At 41.6% G+C, this 21,035-nt stretch overlaps 1 long non-coding RNA gene across 10 annotated transcripts; it reads left to right on the forward strand.

The window, feature by feature from the left end:
- Positions 1-4,536: 4,536 nt before the first annotated feature.
- LOC137853703 (uncharacterized) lies at positions 4,537-20,774 on the forward strand. Of its 10 annotated transcripts, none has more exons than XR_011094670.1 (6): positions 4,537-9,862; positions 10,405-10,492; positions 10,616-10,754; positions 11,825-11,995; positions 19,186-19,335; positions 20,531-20,774. It is a non-coding gene; the product is annotated as an uncharacterized lncRNA (long non-coding RNA). The 10 variants fall into 10 exon arrangements; XR_011094672.1 differs by having other exon boundaries at positions 4,537-9,705; positions 9,797-9,862; positions 10,405-10,754; XR_011094671.1 differs by adding an exon at positions 15,424-15,507 and having other exon boundaries at positions 4,537-10,754.
- The last annotated feature ends 261 nt before the right edge of the window (positions 20,775-21,035 follow it).

A 21,035-nucleotide genomic window follows, 5' to 3' on the forward strand; every position in this document is an offset into this window, starting at 1 on the left:
TCTCAGACTGGCTGAAAAACTAGTGAAATCCTAAGATGAAATGAGTTGGTTTTGTTAATCTTGTTCTGGTTTTGTCATCTTTGTGTTTTATATTTTGTATATAAAATATTTCGTAAGCTTAAAGTATTTCATGTCTCTAAAGAGACATTTAACTCCAACTCTAAAGATCTAATGATCTTTAGACATGGCTTCTTTGAAGCTCTTTTTTATTATTTATGGGTTTTTATTATTTTGGATTAAATAGCATTGTAATTCTTCTCTGGCTTAATAAGAGCCTAGAGTTCATTGTACCCAACATTGTACAAGAATCGTGTTCGTCTCATGAAGGAAGTGATGATGGGGAGTAGATGCCTGCTTTGTTTTAAAGAGTAGCTCTGCGATGGCTAAGCTGTTACAGAATTGTATCATGGAATTTCAGCCAAAGGTCTGATTCTGCCCTTAGGCATCTTGAGCTTGCTGTTAATGACAAACAGACTAAAATTAAAAGTGAAAAAAGGCAGTACTGAAGCAGACCCAAAGTTTCAAAGGCACAGCTAATAATCAGACCTAAGTCCTCCATTAATCTAAAATTGTTGAGCTGCATTTTGTTGAAAACAAGCTTGAATCCAGCTTCACATGACAGTAGGTCAGTCAGCTCTCCGCATTTTCTTTCAGCCAAGAAACTGCATGGAAGTGTCATCTTTGAGCCAAAATAGGCCCCGATGTAGGACTAGAGCTAGGCTCTTGGGGAAGTTTTCCAGTAACACTTTTGTCACATTGCAGTTAATGGTTGTGTCCTATTTCATCGTGCAGCCTTGAAAACGAAGTTAAGCCCCACTATTGTGCTTCCAGACTTACCATCTTTAAAGCTGTTATCAAAAACAACTCTCAGAGTGAGAACTGTATGTTTCGTTTTTGCTTCAGGAAGTGCCACGTGCCTAGTACTGCAATGAGAAAACGTCACTGTTTTTCACAGTTTTGCCGCAACACTACTTGATTTCACAATTGCTATCGATAATCCATGGAAGCAGAGGCAATGCAGCGTTTCCTGCAGCATTTCCTGCAGCACACCCCTGCAGCTGGTCGGTACTTGTTCAGCTGTCCTCAGCATGGCTTTCATGAGAAAGTCTTTGTTACATTGCAACTGGCGGTGAAAGCAGGTCTGTGCTAGAAGTTTAGCAATATGAGCCCTGTGAGGCTACAGGATTAGCAAGGATATTTTGATATGACTTTTCTGTGCTAGCTGAATTCAGCACACTGTAGAAAGGGCAGAGAAAAGAGAGCAAAAGGTTTAAATCATTGAAGATCCGTGAGTTTCAGTAAGACAAAATGTCAGCATCTACCATAGTAGAAGTTAGCAGTGTTGCTCCAAAATGTCCCACTGCAAGTAGTAGGTAAAGGTAGATTTGAAAAAGGTACAAAGAAAAAAACAAAACAAAACAAAAACTATACACTGAGAATTCCTAATGGCATTCCTAATCCAAAGATCTGAATCTTTAAGTACAAGTTGGTAAATAAGGGAGGAACTTCTCCAGAATGTACAAATGTTATAGGCAAAGGGCTGCAGAAAACTTAATAAAGACATTTGAAAGAGGATCAAAAAATGTATTGGTAAAAGATGAAAAATATTTTGGATAATGACATCTACCAGTGGTGGTGTTTTTTTTTTTCAACCAGATTTTATAGAAACAAAAAAAAAACAAACAAACAAACAAACAAAAAAAAGGCACTGTAATTTAATGAAGACAGGGAAGAGAGTGACTAATGGTTAAAATATCGCTGGCTTCTTTGAAGGACTCCCTAGGAGGAATTTAAGTGGTCTGTACAAGGTCACGTAGCAGACAAACAACGCAGGATCAGAGTTTATAAATCCTGCCTTCTGATCTCTTGCCTGGTCCTGGGCCCACTAGGACAACATGGATTAGGGAAGATAGATGAGTACCCTGTTGTTCACATTAGCCTCAACTTCACACAGCTTTGAGGACTTTGTTTCAAGATATTTTTTTTAAATTCTCCTAAGTTTTGTTATGATTGTAAGGAATAAAATTGATTCAGGAGATGAATTTCCTTTCTGGTATATAGCAATACATCCAAATGCTGTTCTAGTGTATTTTAGTGCTTGATATCATCATACCCATGGTAGCGGGTTGCTGTTTACATGTATTAGAACAAATTCTATCAACAGACCACCTGGGAACACATAATTTCAACTGCTGTAATCACAAAATGAGCCTCAAGCTGTCTGTAGTCCTTTTGTCTTTTGCTATCTGACCCTTGCTATTCATGCGCTGGTAACTGCAGGGACATAACAATGCTCGGCAGAGCAGGCCCAGTTGAGAAATCTATTTAAAAAAAAAATCAAGCCACAATCTCAGTTCTGTTAGGCTTCATACAATACCTACCACTGTGCCAAGAGGGAAAATCATTACTGAAGAACCAGCAATGGGGAAAGAAGCAGTGGTCACCTGATGCTGCCTCCAGCAGAAATGAAGTTCTTGTGAGGTGGCACGGAAATGGTTTGACCATAAAGTGGATGTTGTCATCACTGTCTGCAAATGTGATAGATGGAAATAATTTCAAATGTTCTTGGCATCTCTCAAAATGCCTTTAATAACCTTCTTTTCTTTTCAATTTTTGTATTATTAAAGCTCTTCCCTAGTTGAAGGCAAAGAGGAGAATTAAGCAATGGTAAACCTTTTTTTAAAATTCAAAATGTACTGTCTCTTAGATTTTTCTATAAATAGGGTATTGCCTTCCTGAGCTAATTCACTGCTGCCCACAATTTACCTACAATGGCAAAATAGATGGCCATTAGCAGTAAGTGACTCAAGAGAGAGCTCCATCAGAAAGAACCATCTATATCGGCTCATGCAGTAGGATGTTGAAGCAATATTTTCAGAGAACTGGCAGACTTTTGTACTGCAGAACAAGCCTTGCACAGCCCACCCACACTGCCAGCCCAGCCTGGCACTTTGTTCTTCTTTGTGCTGGTGCTTTTCTCAGCTGTGATGTCTCAGCTGAGAGCAGCCAGGGAGGCAAGTCGTCTTGCAAAGCAAACTTTGCTCATTTTCCTGCAGAGAAGCCCAGCGGCTGCACGTCTCCTAAAAGCAAACAGAACAGCCACGTGTTGGCCATAAAGACCTGTAGGGTTTTAGCTGGAAGCTCAACAGCCTGTCTGTCCTGCACTCCCCACAGCCCGTGATCAGGTAGATGGTTGGTCTCAGTAACAAGTAATCCGTGCAGGCCTGGAGGAGATGCTCTTTGCCACCTAATTCCCTCTGGGGGAGCCAAATGCCCATAAGTCAAATGTCCTGCTAGCAGGAGAGCAAGCAGTGTCCTTCAGGATTGAGCCCAAGCTTGTGTTTGTCCAGCACAGAGGAGAGTGCGCAGTCTGTCCCGTGGTCTTTTCTGAGGTCTTTGAAAGCAATTGCCAAAATTACCAAAAATATTTTAAGAACCCAAACTTGCTAATCTCCTTTATGAAGAAATACGTAGTGTAAGGGACTGAAGGCCTGAGGATCCTGCAACAAAGGCATGAGGAAGCCACAAAAAAAAAAAAAAAAAAAAAGATTTCAGTGGAGGCAGTGATGCCAAGAGTCCCTCAGGATTTTGAGATCATTCAAATGTAAGAAGGGCAGGCTTGAAATAGTTTTTAAAGAAACAAGGCTATGTTCTATGGCACTTCTTTTCACAGAGCACTTAGCTTCACAGTCATGAGTCCAAATACAGTTCAGTGGGTTACAGCAGTGCAGTGACAGGGTGAGTTTAAAATTCCTTTTTTTTTTTTTTTTCTGGCTGTCGTCCTGACCTGTAGGGTTACACGGCAAACCAGTTTGTTTTTCAGCAACCAGCAGTTGCTTTTCAGCTTTCTTTACATTATTGTTTTATTTTCCTCAAACCTTCATTCCTGCCTCTAAGTGACATTCCCGTTAACCATTTGGCTCTGTACTTTTTTGATACAGCCAGGAAAAAATTGTCTGTGGCTGAAAAAGGATGGGACCATTTTCACAGCATATCCAAAAACACTGCTGTGAGGAAAGCAACTTAGCATTTGCTTCAGGAAGCTACCACTGTTTGAAAAGCTACATGATGCCTTATGTGTTACTGTGTTAATTTTTTTGCATGTTGTTTTCCTGACTAGCACCTTGTCCTTCTGTGTGAAGTATTTTCCTTTAGGCTCCTTCCAGGTATCAGTGGTGAGCTGTGAGACCCATCTGAACATCTCGACCATCTTGACACAAGTGGACATCACTAACTCCAGCAACTGAGTTGCCACTCTTTCTTTCAGTGTCAGTGAAGATATCTGATAAGATGCTGACTTCATTATAAGGGGGATATATTGTATATATCTGTGAGTGCTGCGCTATTTATAAAGCACATTTACAACTTACCCACAGTGTCCTATTTAAGTTATCTAACCTGAAAAATTAGGGAGAATGCTATAAATGAACAATTGGAGCACAACTGAGATGGAAGTGGTTCAAGTGATCAATTTGTGAGCTGGAATACAACAAAGGATTTTAGGAGATTTGAAGAAACAATCTTACAGCATATATATATATATATATATACACATCAGAAAAATGTACTTTCTGATGTGCTGTGACACAGTTTCCTGTAGCTCAGAGAAAGAGATGATTAAGTGATAAAACCAAAGCTGGAACTTGGGAATTGCCTGCTATCCCACAGATTTCTTACACGGTCTTAAGCACATCAGTTAATCCTCCTGTGTTTCAGTACTCCCCAAAGTAATGGGGAGAAATACTGTCTGATGCTCTCTGTGGAAATACAGCAGTGAGCAGAATCATGGTAAGCTTGTAAGTAAAATGTTTTGAGCAATATCAGCAACTTGCTTGTCACACCTCTGTCTGAAGTGTTACTTGTGACAATGCAAGGTAAATTTGCAAAGAACCCCGCATCTGAGAGGGTAAAAAAAGGCGGGGAAGAGAGAAGAAACAAAGAAAGAAACCCATTCTTGTTTCTCTCTTTCTTTTTCAGGTTTTCTATGAATACAATAGCTGCTTCAGGAAAAAAAAAAAAAAAAAGTATTAAAAAATGCAAAGATACACTTTAGTATCCCTGCCATTTTTTTGTCCTGTGCTGCCAGATGTAGAAATTGTATCTGTTTTTATTTTTTGTGATTTTTTTGGTTAGCATTGTAATGACTATAATGTGAGATTTTACAGCTATTTTAAGCTACCTGAGAGGAAGAGTATAGAACTATAAAATGCTTTTGCAAATTAGCATTTTCCTATGGGAGTGAGGGGTAAAAGCATTTGCTTGATGGATTTCAATAGCTGGTATCTGCAGTACCCAGACCTGTCAGTCCTTCACACTTGCCATGGGGCAAAGCTTTTAACAGTCTCAATATTACCAGTGGTTATCTGAAAAATAAGCAGCCTGTGGACAATGTGACCAGGTCATTTTTGAAAGTGTTCATACTAGAGCCTTTGAGAGAGAATCTGAAAAAGTCTGTTCCCAATGCTATTAGCACTTATATGGGTTAGGCTTTTCGCTGCTGTGTTACTGTTAGTAACAGTATTAGCGGGGATTTAGTCATTTAGGTATATTTAGTGATTTAAATTCTCCGGGTCATCATAAGCTATTTGCTGGAAACACTGAAGGTGACATAGAGCAGCTAACATAAAGGAAAAGGCAAGACAAGCTAAGGTATGGCTTCTGGCCCAAACACAGGAAAACTTACTATTCCTCTGAAGTCAGTGGCAAATTTCATTGCAATATTTACCTATCTCTGTTTTCATAATAAGCATATCTGCTATATATTCAAAATCTATTAGTATATGCTACAGGTATTCAAAATCTCTTAGCATACACTACAGCACCTTTGGTAATAATTAGCTGTTGAGGGTTAAGTCACTGTATGCCAGATTGCTTGACTAGATTTCTACATCTTCGTCCTTCAGTGTTTGCCCATTGGTGTAGCTGATGTTTTGGGGTTTGAAGACTTTGAAACCAACAGTTTTGAGCAGTTAGGCGTAAATTATGCAAATAAGCAGCTTCAGTATTATTTCAGTCAGCATATTTTCAAATTGGAACAGGTAAGAAATCAGTTACTGAAACAACTTGTTTTATTAAAGTCTCATCTATTATGCAAACTGTTCTGCAAAACATCATGGCATAATTTTTATAATTGGTTGAATATATCTCCAGAAGTGTTGGAGGTTTTTTATTATTATTTCTTGTTTTAGTGTCGCTTATTATGGTATCGTTTGAAAGTTGCAGCTTTGCTGTATGTAGTGCCCCACGTGCACTAATGACAGCTGGGTCTTTCTTCAGAGAGCAAGCAGTGAGTTTCTCTTCTCCAGCACAGCCACCTCCATCAGCACCCCTCTGTCATAGATGTGAAACTGCCCGTAGCTGCAGAAAGATTCAGGCATCTTGCCTGCTGTTTCTGTGTATTACCCCATTTATAAGTGACCTCCTTGTGTTTTATTTTTGCAGGAGGCTGAGGTTATAGCTTTTGTCCATTTCCTTCTACATATGAATCTAGGTGGTGGCAGAGAAGAGCAATGCCATCACAGTGTTTTACCAAAACAGAGAAAGAATATAGTCACAGGATGTAGACAAGGCACTTCTGTGTGCTCATGTTTCGGACCCATGCATATCCTACTCTTTGGTTGATGAGAGAAGCCAGCATTTAATCTTGCCCATTCATATGGCACCTTGGCAAGCCAGAAATGATCATGGCAGGTGAATAATCCTATCAGTCCCAGTTGCATATTAAAATTCACTGTCATCTTCATGAGCTGAGGTACTTATCTGCGCACACCCCACCGAGGTGCTGCTTTTCAGCACTTGCTATGATTTCCAAGACCTGGGTAAGAAAATGGTTTAAAAAAAACCAACCACCTTCATTAGAGGAAGAGGCGAGGATGAGTAGGTCATGTAATTAGACGAAAGTAGGTCGTATGACTGGGATTTTCCTTGTGAGGAAATACTCACAATTGCTGCCAATTTATTCAAAATGTGATGAGGGGAGAGGGGAAGGAGGCAGGCATGTAGCTATTGTCCTTTCTTCAGGCTATTTCTTGTTTCTCATTGCCTCTTTATCTCAACTATCTCATTGGTTTAAAAAGAAAAAGAAAAATCACAGACGCCTGATGCTTCTGTTACTGTGAGAAGCATTTTTTTGTTTGTTTGTTTTGTTTTGTTTTGTTTTAAAGAAAATTACTGATAGCCTAGCCTTGCTTTTTAATGTCAACAGGATATTATCGTTAAGGAGGTTATTTGCTTCCTTTTGAGTTTTCCTCTTCAGTAAGAGTTTGATTTAGGTATACTGCAAATTTCCATTGTTTGAGAATTGGAAGTTTAGAGTCATCTCCAAAACAAGAAATTAATGGTCTATACATGATACCTGTATTTGTTCCAACTTGCACTAGTTTAATGTGCATTGTAGAGCAGCCTTCTCTCAAAATATTATGCAAACTCATTGGCGGAGATCAAGACTTCTATTCTTTGCATCCTTTTTAAGGTAATATCTCAGTTAGTTAAAAGAAGGGCTTCAAGCACTGCAGTAAGACGAGTGCTAATGAATCACTTTGAGTGAACAGTTTCATAAGCAGACCCTGGTGGGGAGGAGGCACTCTGAGACCTGAAGCCAGGCATTGAGTAGGGAAGGTGAAAAGAACACTGAATAGCTTCCCAGTGACTGCGTGAACAGGAATCCTTAGAGACAACAGGATATGCTAATGTGATTAAAGATAATATCATAATACTTAGGAACCAAAAGCCCAAATCACAAAGTACAAGCAGGGATATTTCTGGGATTTGAGTCATTGACTTTACAATGTTATTAAATAGTGCTTTTCAGAGAAGCTGCAGCAGAGCTGCATTGCTTTAAAATATGCAGTTCAAGCCAAAACATAACACTTGGAACACTAAGCTATTTTATCCCAAAATAAAATCATAGAAAAGAAGGAAAAAAAGACTTTTGACACTGTCGCAACATCATTTCTAGCTAGAGCAGAGCCAGATTTTGCTGTTCTCGCAACTGTTCTCATACAGGAAGTCTCAGTGGATTTGTTATTGATGATCTTCTAATCTTGGAGGTATGAATTTTATTACTATTATAATTAGTGCTTAAAGTACATGAGGTGTCTGACATACAGCTTGGCAGATAAAGAGGCTTCTGTACATCATACCATGGGGCTTCTGTATGTGTTTCAGTCCTTATATATGTCTACATCTCTGTAAAGCAGAGTACACAGAGACTCTGCTCGCCCTTTTCCCACCTCTCAGGTACATTGCACTTACCTACAGTGAATAACACTGCAAGAGCAGCCGTGCTCCTCAAGCTCTGCATTTCTGACCCATACTTGAATGAGACATGCTGGGGCACAAGGGTTTCATCTCACTACCACCACTGCAGTGCACTCCTACAGAGGAATTTATTTTCCAATAGATTTGACACCTAACTATGACCAGAAAAATGCTTTGACACACTCATAAAAAAAAAAAAAAAAAAAAAAAAAAAAAAAAAAGGGCTAAGATAGAGAAAAAGATCTTATTGCTATGGTTTGATACCAACGTGAAGTAATTTCAAGCAATCTCACATGTTTTCAGTAAAAGACGTACTGAAAGAATTCCATACCCTGCTGCTTTAACTTTCCTTTTTTTTCTCCATCTTGCTATCCTGGAGTAAATTTTCTCCCTTTGATTACTATAACACTGTAGTTCAGAAACTAGAAAGCAGCATGATATTTCCTAATTCCATTTCATGATACTGACATCCTGATATTACTGTTTTTTTTGGTGGTTTGTTTTTGTTTTTGTTTTGATTGGTTGTTTGGTTTTGTTTTGTTTTGTTTTCTCTCTCTTTTTTTTTTTTTTTTTTTTTTTTTTTTGCTTTGAGGTGGGTTAGCAAGAGAGGCTGGAAATCTATTTTAATAGCATCTTTTAATTTTGGTGCAATTCATCTTTTTCATGCTGGCTGGGTAATTTAATTTGTTGTTGACCTAGTTCCAGTTGTAAAAGATTAGACTATTCATTATCACAGAAGTTTTATCCTTTGGCCCTTAAAATAATTAAACTTTTTGAAAACGTGTTACAGATTATTAATAAATGTTGTATTTTACTTAGTGAGTTCCTTGTTTCATATGAAAATATTTTGTCAGTACACAGTCTTGATGATTCCCTTTTAATTGTGAGGCATAATTACCGCTAGGAAGGGTGACACTGAAATTCAGCAGTGAACCAGTTTTTGATCAGCATGGCACATGATGTTGTTGTCACAGATACCGCGGCTTCATTGCATGAATCTTTCCCTCCAGCAATATTGAGGCAAAAGCATCCACTGTAATTAGGGATTTGAAACCTATGTTGTGTAATTGGTTCTGCTACACCGAGCAGAATGAATGTCCCTTTTAAAAAGTGGAAGACAGAAAAACAGGTTATCTGAGTTATCTGAGTGATCCTTCCCTGCCCACCCTGCCCACCCTGCCGGTGACTGCTGTTTGCTTGCTCTCACTTTGGCAGTCCTGGAAGGTGCAATCACTTTTCTCAAAGCTTCTCCCAAAGCAATTTGTCTGACTTCTAGCAGGTTTCTGGGGAGGACCTGGATCCAGCCTACCTTGAATAAGAGGTTGCAGCTGTGAGTGAGATGGCTATGACTTTTTTTGGTTCCACCTATAATGGGAATTTGCCCTGGCTCCATCAATGAGTGACTAATTTCCTGGGCAGGTGGGGCAGCATAAACCTCTGCTGTAGGTAAGGAAAACCAAATTGTTACTAGTTACAGATTCCAGTGGACTTAAGGTAACTTCAGCTGTCCTTGACTACACTTGTGATTTGGATGCAGGTTCAAGGTGCTGCTGCTTGGCCAGAAGTTTGGAGGAGGCTTGGACAAATTCCCAAAGTGCCTCCGGTAGGTTTCTGGGGTGGCAAAATCAGCAGAGCAGCATTCCGGGAGCTGCTCAGTGATTAAGGATGAGGTCTGTAATAACATGTTCACTATAAACATTTCTGCTGTTTTCCCTCTAGAGCATGTGTTGCGAAAGAAGCCGTGGAGACCTTTGTGCCATCCCCAGCCAGCGGGGCCCTGGGCTGTCCTGCCTGGCTGCCCTCGGGAGCTGTGGGGACGTGGGGAGAGGCAGCTGAGCTTACTGGGGAAGCCAGCTTGGCCTGGGAGAAAGCAAAAGGGCCCAGGGGAGCGGGAGGGAATAGAACGGAAAACTACAGCTACCACTTTTGGGTTGGAATGAGAGAGCAGCTCTTTGTGGGCTTTATTGGGAGGGGCTGTTGAGGGATATCCTTTTGCCATCCAGAATCCTTATCTGCTGCTAAGCAATTACACAATGTTAGCTGAGATTTCAGGTGCTGAAGCAATCAGGTGCTTCTTGGAAAAGTGATCAGAGCTGAAAGCCTCCTGAGAGCATTGTTTTTGCAATCCTTCTTGTTTTATCCCAGGTCCAACAGTATTTTTGATGTCTGATGGCACCTAGGAACTGGCAGGAGGCAGAGTGAAGAGCTAGGGACAATCTTGTGTAAGCAAGAGGTCAGCTACAATAGCAGTGCCTTCTCATTGTGTTTGATCTTGTTGCATGTACATTCTTCTTCAGTCCTATTTTTGGCAGAAATTATTATTTTTGCATTTTCTCTTCTCTACTGTACTTCCAAGAGAGAAAAAACAGGGCACAAGTGTGGGCTGCTGCTTTGAGAGGGATGAGTACTGAGAACTCCTACAAAAAGAAGCCAACTGTCATCTCAGAGATGGCACCCGGATCATTTATTTAGAAGCAGATGATGACCTCTGTCCAGTACGTTTTTCCCAGACTGCTGCTTCAAAAATAGAACCTCTTGCTCACTTTGCCCTTTGGATTTTTCCTATTCCCTCCCTGCTTACACCAAAAGAGATGACAACAGCTCCACGGTCCTGACCCTAGTGCTGGACACCAGCCCTAACCAAGGTTACCAAGCTAACCAAGCACCTCTTCATGCCCAGCTGAGCAGGGGTCCACAGCTGTGCAGTGCTGCCTGTCGGTGCCGTGGGCTGCTCGGGCACTGCTGGGGCTGCAGCACAGGCTGGTGGCTGCTGCTGCAGCACAGCTGCACCCAGGCACAGCCCACGGTTCCCTCTGCATGTGTCCAGATGGGGCATGTATGGATACGGGAAAGGATGTGAGCGTTGATGATAACCCCAAGCCCATGTCACGTGGATGTGGTAGCTGATAATAGCACAAGTCCATCCCTTGGGTCTAAGCGATGCTGAGCGATTTCTCTGCTCCAGGTTTTCAGTGCAAAACAACATGCTCACCAATTTAGCTCGTTAATGCTTGAGAGTAAATTTCAGGTTATCTGTAACACTCTGAACCAGACATGCAAGTTTAGCATCTGTTTTTGACTGGTAATTGTGACGTGCAGAGAGTATCTACGGCCTGTTTTCAGAGGTGACCTCATGTGCCTAAATCCTAATGAGTTATTTTTAAGCTAAAATGTCCTAGTTTCAGCTTCACCTATGGGATCTGTTCCTATATAGATTAGTCATTTTTCATTAAAAAAAAAAAAAAGCATCAAGTTGTATGTTAAACAAAAAAGGGGGGTGTGGGGAAAGAGGGTTGGGCAAAAAAAAGGACAATTGGAGCTCTTTGTGCTTGCCAAGGCCATGGAACTGTTATAGGACATGAGTGAGTGATCATTAAAAATAACCTTTCTTCTGCTGGGAGGTATTGCTGTTAGGCAGATAATGAAATGCAACAACACTCTGTCTCCTGGTCTGTTACAGAGCCTTTGGTGGTGCTACGTCAGCACTTGCTTTGTTTCCACTCTTTAACAAGGCCTTGACATGCTGCTGTTAACTTGGTTTTATGCCTCTTTTATGTTTTCATAGCCCCATGCAGAATGGTTTCAGCATTATGTGCTTCCTCCAGTACAGAGTCTGAGCATCTTGCTCCAGTTTACTGGCTGAGGAGGTGAAGAGGCTGTTCCCCTGTACCAGCCGTTGGGTGCTTCCCCTCCACCTGAGATCTCTTGTAAAAACAAAGGAACAATCCTCCTGCTGGTGAGTTAATGATGAGCATGATGTAATGGGCAGGGAAACATTGCTGCTCTGTAACATTAAATGTAAAGCTCCAGCTCTTCATTCTCTTCCTCATTTGGGCAAGTTAAATTCCCCTACAGCTTGCACTCTCCCCTGGCAGATGGGCTAACAGCCTCTCACCCTGCTCTGAACAACTTCGTGGCTGCTGTCATGCCCCCTCCTAAATTTGCACCTGGATTTGAGAAGTCAGGAAAGAGAGCAGGTAGAGCAGTGTGAAGACAGGAGCTGTGAGGGGATTACTGCTCTGCTGTAGCCAGAAGGGGATAGGACTGTAGAAGGTTGTTAGTGGCATTTATCTTGGAGGTAGGGAATTATTTGGTGGCAGAGACAGAAGACAAATATATGAACAGAAGTTAATTTGTGGTTGTGGCTCAACAGTACACAAAAATACGGTCCCATAAGCGTAGCAGAACTGATAACAAACCAAAGAACAGCAATATCAGGAAACAACAATGCTGATGCCCACAGCTTGCTGTAGCAGTAGTGCCTGCAGGACAGGTTAAACTGAGATGAGGGCTCCCCTATGCTAGACTCTGCACCACGTCAGTGACAGGTGAAGTAAACAGCGAACAACCCCATGGCAAAACAGCAGGAGAGCTGGAGGACATGCTTATACTGACCACTAGATAGTTCAGGCTTATTTTGTTTGAAATATTCCTTTTTTCCACCCATTGTGGGGAAAAGCACAGGTAGATGCGGTGTTATGCAGGAGCTGAGGCAACAGTTCCCAGCCTCTGTAGCTGAAGCTCATTGCATACAAAAAGTTCCTTTCCATCCCTCATTCCAGGAATCCATAATTAAACTGACAGGCAGAGAAATGCCATCAGGATTAACATATGTGTCTCAAGACACATTTCCAATGAGACAGAGAAACTTTTGTAAAATGTTTGTTTTAGTTTTAAAGCCTTTTTTGTTTGTTTTAAAAATTGAATGATTTAAACTCTTTTTTTTTTTTTTTTTTTTTTTTTCAAAGTTTGCAAAGAGGATGTGACTGGGAAAGGACCCCAGATCCTGACACTTAAATGAGTTGTTCTCTCTCCTTTTTAGGATTGCAGTGGCCGTGTCTCAGAGCCCATGCATCATGTAGAAAATTGAGCAGTCTGATTTTTTTTAAAGTTGTGATTCACCCATATGTTTATTCTGTAAGATAGCAAGGGAACCGATTTATATGCCAGCCTTGTTTATGATGGTTGTTTTCAGATTCATGACGGCAAAAGCCCTCTTCTACTCCCCTTTCTAGAAATGCTACTTCAGAAGATATTTCTGTTACCTAAAGTAGAAAGTTATACAAGCTTGCTGTTTTTGTTTTGCAAGAGCTTTGGAAACAGTCCAGTTTCAACTTGTCTCTAATGCCATGCAATCTGTTTATGTTCTGCTTTACTTTTCTGGCAACTTCTGAAAAGACAAACTTATCTTTGTGAGGTGGAATTGATATGAACTGTACCAGGCAGATACAAAGACCTTTTCTCCGTTTATTTGTTTTAAAACTCTTTGGGTTTTAATTGAGCTATTCGCTCCAAAGGTGTATAGAATCTGGTAGTGATCTTTGAGTGTGGAAAACCAGCACAAGTCGCTAGAGGGAGCTCAGACATCGCTTCTGAGCCCAGGGAGGAGCTGCTCTACCCCAGTCTGTTACTTGCGTGTTGTCGGTAAATCTTTCCTGTTGAGATAGTTTCTGTGTGGGCAACTACAGACTCTGCATCATGAAAAGCAAACTGAGCTTTAAGACATAGCTGATTTGTAAATTAGGACTGAACTGGGGCACGGAGGTCTCAAACTTTAATTTGAGTGTCAGCATCAGTAGATACTACTGGAAAATGTTTTTCCAGACCATAAAGGTGGGTCAGAAGCAGTGTGTTGCCATTCCTGCCTGCCTCCCCTCCACCTCCTCGTGTGTTCCTTCCCCTTCATTACCTCTTCAGATGTGCATACTGCTGCATGTCCCACTCCCAAAAACCCCATGCATCCACCTCAGAGCCGCTACTTTCCTGTCTGTGCAATTCACCTCACCAAGATCTAAACCTTTTGCCTCTGCCCACCTACCGCCTGTCCCCAACCTCATCCACTCACCCACCTAAAGCACATCAGGTTTCACCAATGCCCTCTGCCTCTGCTTTTATTTTAACCTCTCCCCTTATCTTTTCTTGCTCCACCATCCTGAGCTGCAAGCGCAGGTTCAGGCACCACCTGTGCAGGCAGTCTGAGAGGAGCAGTTGTAGTGGTGCGGTTCTATGACTGGCTGTAATTGCTGTTGTGAAAGTGTTTACCTAATGTTCAGGAAGCAATTGATGAGTAAAGACCATTATAAACATGCTTCTCTGGTGGCCAGATAGTTATCAGCCATCAGGCAGTCACTGTCCTCCCCTCACGCAGTAGCTGTTCACGTGGCAGTATTTGTTCTCCTTCAGATAGGAGTTGGCACACTGCAGGCTTTCAATCTGCTGCTGGAGCCACAAAAGATGTGTGTGTTGTTTTTTTTTCCTTTAAAAAACACTTGTAAAAATGGTTTGTGTGCCACACCTTGAAAGCCTCTTTGCCAGAGAGCACTAAAACACTAGTATGAGTTAGGCAAATCATCTAAACCACCTTGGGCAGTCTTTGGCACTGTGATTTATAGAAGGAGGCCACATAATATCAGACTGGGGCCTCTTGCCTTTTCCCACCCTGCACATGTTCAGCTGCATAGAGAAAATGAATATGGTCAGCTCATTATTTTGCATGAATCGAGCAAGCTTTGTTAGGTGACAAGTGAGATAGTACTACTGAAGTAAAGCCTTAAATAAACTGATTCTCAGTCTGGGTATGACATCTCGATGCTATCCCAGAAATTCAGAAGAGGGGGAGAGGATTGTCGCTGTGTTGGTAAGTGAGGCTCCGCTGTGACACAAACCAGTGCTGGGATCTACTCAGGCTTTGCATTCAGTCACCTGGGGGTGCTGGAGGTACGTCAGGAATATGGCAAAACGTGCTGCACTGCAGATATTCCCTGCGCTGTAGGCCCACTTGGTTCTTTACTGTTTCTCAAAGTTCAGTCGCTGGCCCTGCACGCTGCTGCACAGGCCAGCTCCATAAAACGAGGGGAATTTGCTGGCTCTGCATTACATGCTGTTGTTGTTCTTTCCGTCCTCTCAGTAAATGCTACGTGTGATGACTACTAACTCTGAACTCAGTCCTGTGGCAAGACAGTGGTCTGAAAGCTAACCTGCTTTCCACCGAATGAACAAAAGGATATAGTTTATCATTCTTGTGGCAACTCTTAGAAAACCTTGTATTTCTGGGCTGCAGATTTTGGAAATTGTGCTCCATTCTAACATTACAGGCACCAGAAACCCATTAGGACCTTTTCTATGAGGAAGATGAAAGACATCCTGCCTTTGTCCATGTTACAGGCACCTAAAGGACATTGGAGCTCTCCTGTGAGAAGTTTGGCCAGGGGCTATTTAACAGCAGCTTCATGGAAGACACAGAAGAAGGTACTCAGCTTTGAAGTGCTGCTTCCCACCCCTGTTTCAGCACAGAAATATCTCTGCAGGGTATGGTGGCTGAGACCACAGGGCATTTGGCATTCTGCTCTCACCCCCAAAACTCTGCAGCTACTCTCCTGCACAGAACATCAGAGCAGAGCGAGAGTAGCTGCATGAAACAAAATGCTGTGCTCTCTTCTGTGTGAGCAAGAGGGAGAAAAATTCCACCACTGCAACGTTTCTTCTCCCCTTGCCTTCTCTTCAGTCTCTGACGGCTAATAAGGAAGTACCGTTAGTGAGCAGGGCTGGCTTCAAGGGAAGCTATGACAGGGCAAAGGCATAAAAGCTGCTATAGGCTTAGAAGGAATAACTGTGTGTTCTGCTTGAAAAATGTGAGAGGGCCTGTGTGCGTTGTACTGAGCAGCTGTAGCTTCTGGGACAAAGATGAGAGTTTTGTGGAGGACTGACTATTGTAGCCCTTCAGGTAAAAGGAATGGGTGCAGAAGACAGGTTGCCTCATGCAGGAGCCGATCGAGCTAATACTGGGAAAAAGCATGGTCTGTGGAGGTCAAATGCTGGAGGAATATGGTATAAACTCAAGGAGAGCTACAAGGCTCTTGAGAACAGTAACACCTGTTTAGCTGAGCTGTGATTTATAAGTGTGGTAAAAAATAAGGGGCTGTGTTTCTGCCGATCTGTAAAACTGGAGAATCTTGCTGTGAGGAATGAGTTGTGCTGGTCACTCTGTCAGCCATGTCTACTTGGGTGCACAGCTCTTTTGTACTCCAAGTCCTTCACACCGCCCCTAGAATTTACATCCTCAGATATTTGCAAAGTGTTATCCTGCCTCTGTAGCTATTTTTAGTTTAATACTATACATTTGGTGCTTTTGATTTTTCTTAGTAGGTGTCTCCATCTTACTCCTGGATAATTCATTATTTTCCAAATTATTTTCTTGGAGCTGTCTGCTATTTGTCGGTCTTTTCATTGTAGTGAAGTGGCTGAACCGGATTCAGTGTTTTAAATGAGACTTTCAAATGATGACAGCTTTCTATTTCCTCCTCTGCAATCTCATGCTTCTACATAGCTAATATCTTCCACATTTGCTATTCATCAGGCAAAGCTTTCATCCCTCTGTCTCTTTCAGCATAACTGCCTTCCAGGTTTTAACCTTCCCCTGAAAGTCTGAAATGTAGATTGATTCTCCACTATAGATTAGTTTGCATTTTCTGAATCTTGTCACTTTCTAATTTCTTAGCTGCCTGTGAATTATTTCTGTGCATCTGGGGGAGAAATTTTAAGTGCTTACCTTATGGCCACTTTGCAAATGTTCAATTGTTGTCATCAAAATGACTGGTGAGATGTCAGATAGGGCACAGCCCTGCACGACCCATCAAGAGCACTGTCTTTTAACTCTTTATCTCCAATTTACTGTGTGGCCATTTTTATTGTGGAGTTTTCTGGTGCAAGATTGGTTATTATTTAGCGTCATGAGAAAACAGTGTCCTTCTCCTACACTTTCTTGTTTGGTCTCCATCAAAGAAAGCTGGAGTGTTACTGAAATACTGTAGGTTTATCAATCTTTTCACACCCATAAATGTTTCAAGTTCAGTCTGAGAACTAAGATCTGCAGGATGTACTGAATAAAGGTATTGAACTCCAGTGGTAATCAAAACCTTTGACTTCTGCTTTACCTCTGCAGGTCAAGAGGTGCCTTTATTGCTTCTTTTAAAAGATTGCTTAGAGTTGTGTTTGAATGGGAATGTATATACAGCTTACAAACAAGAAAAAGAGGGGATTTGCAGATGTCATAAGCTACCATCTGCTCTTTTTTAGTCTCTAGATTTAGAAACAAGCAAAGTAGGCAGAAATAACTTTGTTCAGTTATTATTATTTGGCTGAATATATGTTTGGTTGAATATATATATTATATATACTAGTTTTACAAAGTGTGAAACAATTTACAGTACTTGGCTTGCCTTCATATTTTTGAATTTCAGTATTTGCATCCATTCTACTTTGTGCTCTTCATTTTGTTTTTTCGTTAATTCCATAAAATGTGCTTTTCTGTAAATAAAACATTATCAAACTGTTGCACGTAGAAAGCAACTCCTTGTTGAACTGAATTTAGGAAATGCAGATTTTAATTTTAAGCTTTTTTTTTTTTTTTATTGTCCTAGTCTGAATGGTTTTGTTTATTACAAATTCTAAAGTTCTGTATGGTGTGGCTTTTGGGGGCCTACTGCATCTTAATTATAAAGTCATATTCTGCATAAATTAAGGGTAAGATATACTGCAGCACTGAGAACTGCAGGCTTTGTTCCAGGAACATTTGTTCTCACAGTCTTACAGTGCTGAGTAACTGTAGCTGGTACCTAGATGCCCGCCTTTCTTTTTTTATTCCTTTTATACTCACCCACAGAATTTTTCAAACTCTGCAGTGAATTTTCCTTGCCTTATTAGCTAGCATTATTTCCCAACTTCTCAGCCTAATCTTACGCTCTATTTTCTTGTGTCCTGTAGTAACTCTTGTAATGACGCAACTCAGAGAGCTTAGTTTATTCTTTGGGGTACAAGACAATTATCATGATGTATTTTTTTCAAAATCACCTTTATACAGTGTTGTGCAATAGATAGCATATTGCATTCTTTCTGCTACCTTATTATTATTTTAATTAAAAAGTAGTCATGGAACGACATCTTCATCTTCCACTCTAATAAACAAAGAATACCCTAAAGTTATAACAGTATTTAAAAATAGAAAATTACCTCAAAGATTGTTGCCCAAGGAGTATAAATACTGACCGGAGGGACTTCCTCAGGATGCCAGCAGTACCAAACGAAGGGACAGGCAAGTGCTGTCATAAGTGCCCATGCAGATTCGTCAGATCCTGCTGGAGGTTCTAGGTGGAAAAAGAGAAGGGACAAGCCCCTTTTTACTTAAAGAATTTGAAAAGATACGGTTTGTGTGCATTGTGCATGTGTGCTTCATGGTCCTAAAAAAAACTAGCAGGGCCCTTTAGCAATCAAAGTTATTTTAGACTGAGGTAGTCTGGTTAAAAAAGGCTTTAAATAAAGTACTGAAATCTTTAAATATCTGTGTACAGACATCTATCAAAGAGAGAAGCACCTTCAAATCTGAAAACACGAGATTTTAAGAGAAATAGAATGTCTCTTTTGTGAGCTTCTGAAGCTGATCCAGGTGGGAACCTCCCTTGGAGAGCTGCAGCTGGCAGCAGATCTGGCATTTCTTGTCATCTTATTGGACAAGGGAAAACTGTAAATCATCCTACGGCTTTCCCACAGAATAATTTTTGTAGTCCTGCGTTGGCGACACTAACTAGGGAGACAGGTTAACCTTTACCTTTAGTCAAGACTGCTGTAAGCCTTCCATCTAAAATCAGAACCTTGACATTCCTCCCTTGATGTTTGCTGTTTTGAAACCTACCTGTCTACTTTTCGGTTCCAAGGGCAGGATTGTAGACTGGATTAGAGACTTTGGGTATTTTATTTTTTTTACCCATGCGAGCTGGAGCGAAACTGGAGATGACTACAAACAGAGGAATCTTCCACTTGCCAACTGCACATCCATCTCAAGAAAAAATGAGTTTGAGCTGTCATAATGATATTTTGTGTAAGAAAAAAAATAATGCCTTGTGTTTTGTTGTCTCTCTCGTTGTTTTTCAGGTGTCCCTCTACAGCTCTAAAAGTCTGATTTCTTGCTTGTGTAAGCTGCAATTTACATGAATTATTTTGCTCCAGTAGACGTGTTTTAAAGAAATATAGCTGACTTGAAATAAGAGATGAAATCTTGAGGGTTGCAGCTTGCTAAACAAGGTAAGTCTGCCTGATTTGGTGTAAAATTTCAGTCCCTCAGAGGAGAGAGGATTCTCAGCACTGCATACAAGCCTGCGCTTGCCAAGTCATTGCCTAACAATGCAATGCAGGCCTTATCAAATATGTACGGCCTACAAAGCTTGTGCTGTCCTGATCCCTCACAAGTGGTCTGGTCCGAGTAGTAATTTTTAAATTGCTTTGCTTTCTGGAAGTGACAGGGGATGAGATATCAAAAAAGGGATGATGGAGAGGGATGAGGGAGAAAAGGCAAGAGAGCAGTAAAGGCAAGCTTCCAGAGCAGAGGGCTGAAGAAAGCACATGGAAGATCCCAGCCAGCCCTGTAAACTATGTCAGAATCCCTCTGCAGTGTGCACACTCCTTACAGCTCAACAGTATTATGAGCACAGCTGGAAACTATCCCGGTGCGTAGGAAGGATGAGATGGTAGTAAGAGACCAGCTTGCCTAATGAGATGTTCAGTGACCTCAAGCACAAGGAACTGGTTTTGCAGGGTTGCTCTGTAAATCATATCAACAAAATTAAAAAAGAACAAAACCTGTCTTTGTCCTTCCCTCCCCCACTCTTTGTTTTTTGTTACCGAGTTGTTTCACTGACACAGTTGATAGTGTAGGCCTACAAATAATTGCATCAGCACAACTCAAGGGGTTGAGCTAGGAGGTGAGGATCTCACATGCCTCTGGAGATGGCACGTTTAAAATGTGTTCAGGAAGGACATCAATCTTCCCATCCGAGATGGGAGAAGATGGGCTAGGCAGTGGTGATCTGAAAGAGCCTGTGAGGCAGTACAGATCATGAGCTGAATGTGCATCAGCAGTGGGACACTTCCACAAAAAAGACAGATGTTTGGGCATGTAGAGACAGGGATCAATTCTGGCACATCCCATAACCTTTCCAATCGATTTAGCATTGGTAAAGTGAATATGAGACTTAGCAGTGGACCCAAATTTCAAGAAAAATGTAAACCAGCTAGGGGAGATTCAGAAAACTACAGGAAAGATGGATGTGTGAAATGACCTGTGAGGAACGATTAAAAAGAATTGGTGTTCTTTAGTCTTGTGAACGCTGAAGAGATACAAGAAAATTTCCAGCTTTGTGGAGTTGTTGTTGGTGTTTGTTCGTTCGTTTGTTTTCCTATATATTCCTTGGGAATCCAATCTTTCGTCAATGTACTCTAGGAAGAGGAGAAAGAGTACAGAGCTGAACCTGCATCGTGTGGCAATCTAGCCTTGAGTCTCCAGCGGTAAGGACGACAGTGCCGGAGGATACTGCCTGAGGAGAGTTGTGAAAGCTGCTGTCACTAGAGGTTTAAAAACAGGCTCGACAGGCATCCATCAGTGGTGGTTCAGGTATGGCAGCCCTGCCTGGGAGCCTCTGGGATGCAGGCAAGCAGCCTGGCCGTGGGAAGCACTGAAAATCTGGCTGCGCCACCGCCACAACTGAGCATTTTATTCTACTGGCGAGGATTTAAGCTTTTCTTTTCGATTAGTAGCAGCCCCTAGTCCATCCTCGCGACCTGAACTGACAGACATTGATCCCTCATAGCAGTGCCATGCTGGTAAGGAGAGAGCAGCCTCTCCACAGCCATCTCTGCTTAACCCCCTGGTCCCTAAGCCTCCTCAGCCGCACCCCGCTGCGCTTCCACTCCCCCCACCCCCCGAGGGGGCCACCAGGGCACCAAAC

Source organism: Anas acuta, chromosome 3, assembly GCF_963932015.1.
Source record: "Anas acuta chromosome 3, bAnaAcu1.1, whole genome shotgun sequence".
NCBI lineage: Eukaryota > Metazoa > Chordata > Aves > Anseriformes > Anatidae > Anas > Anas acuta.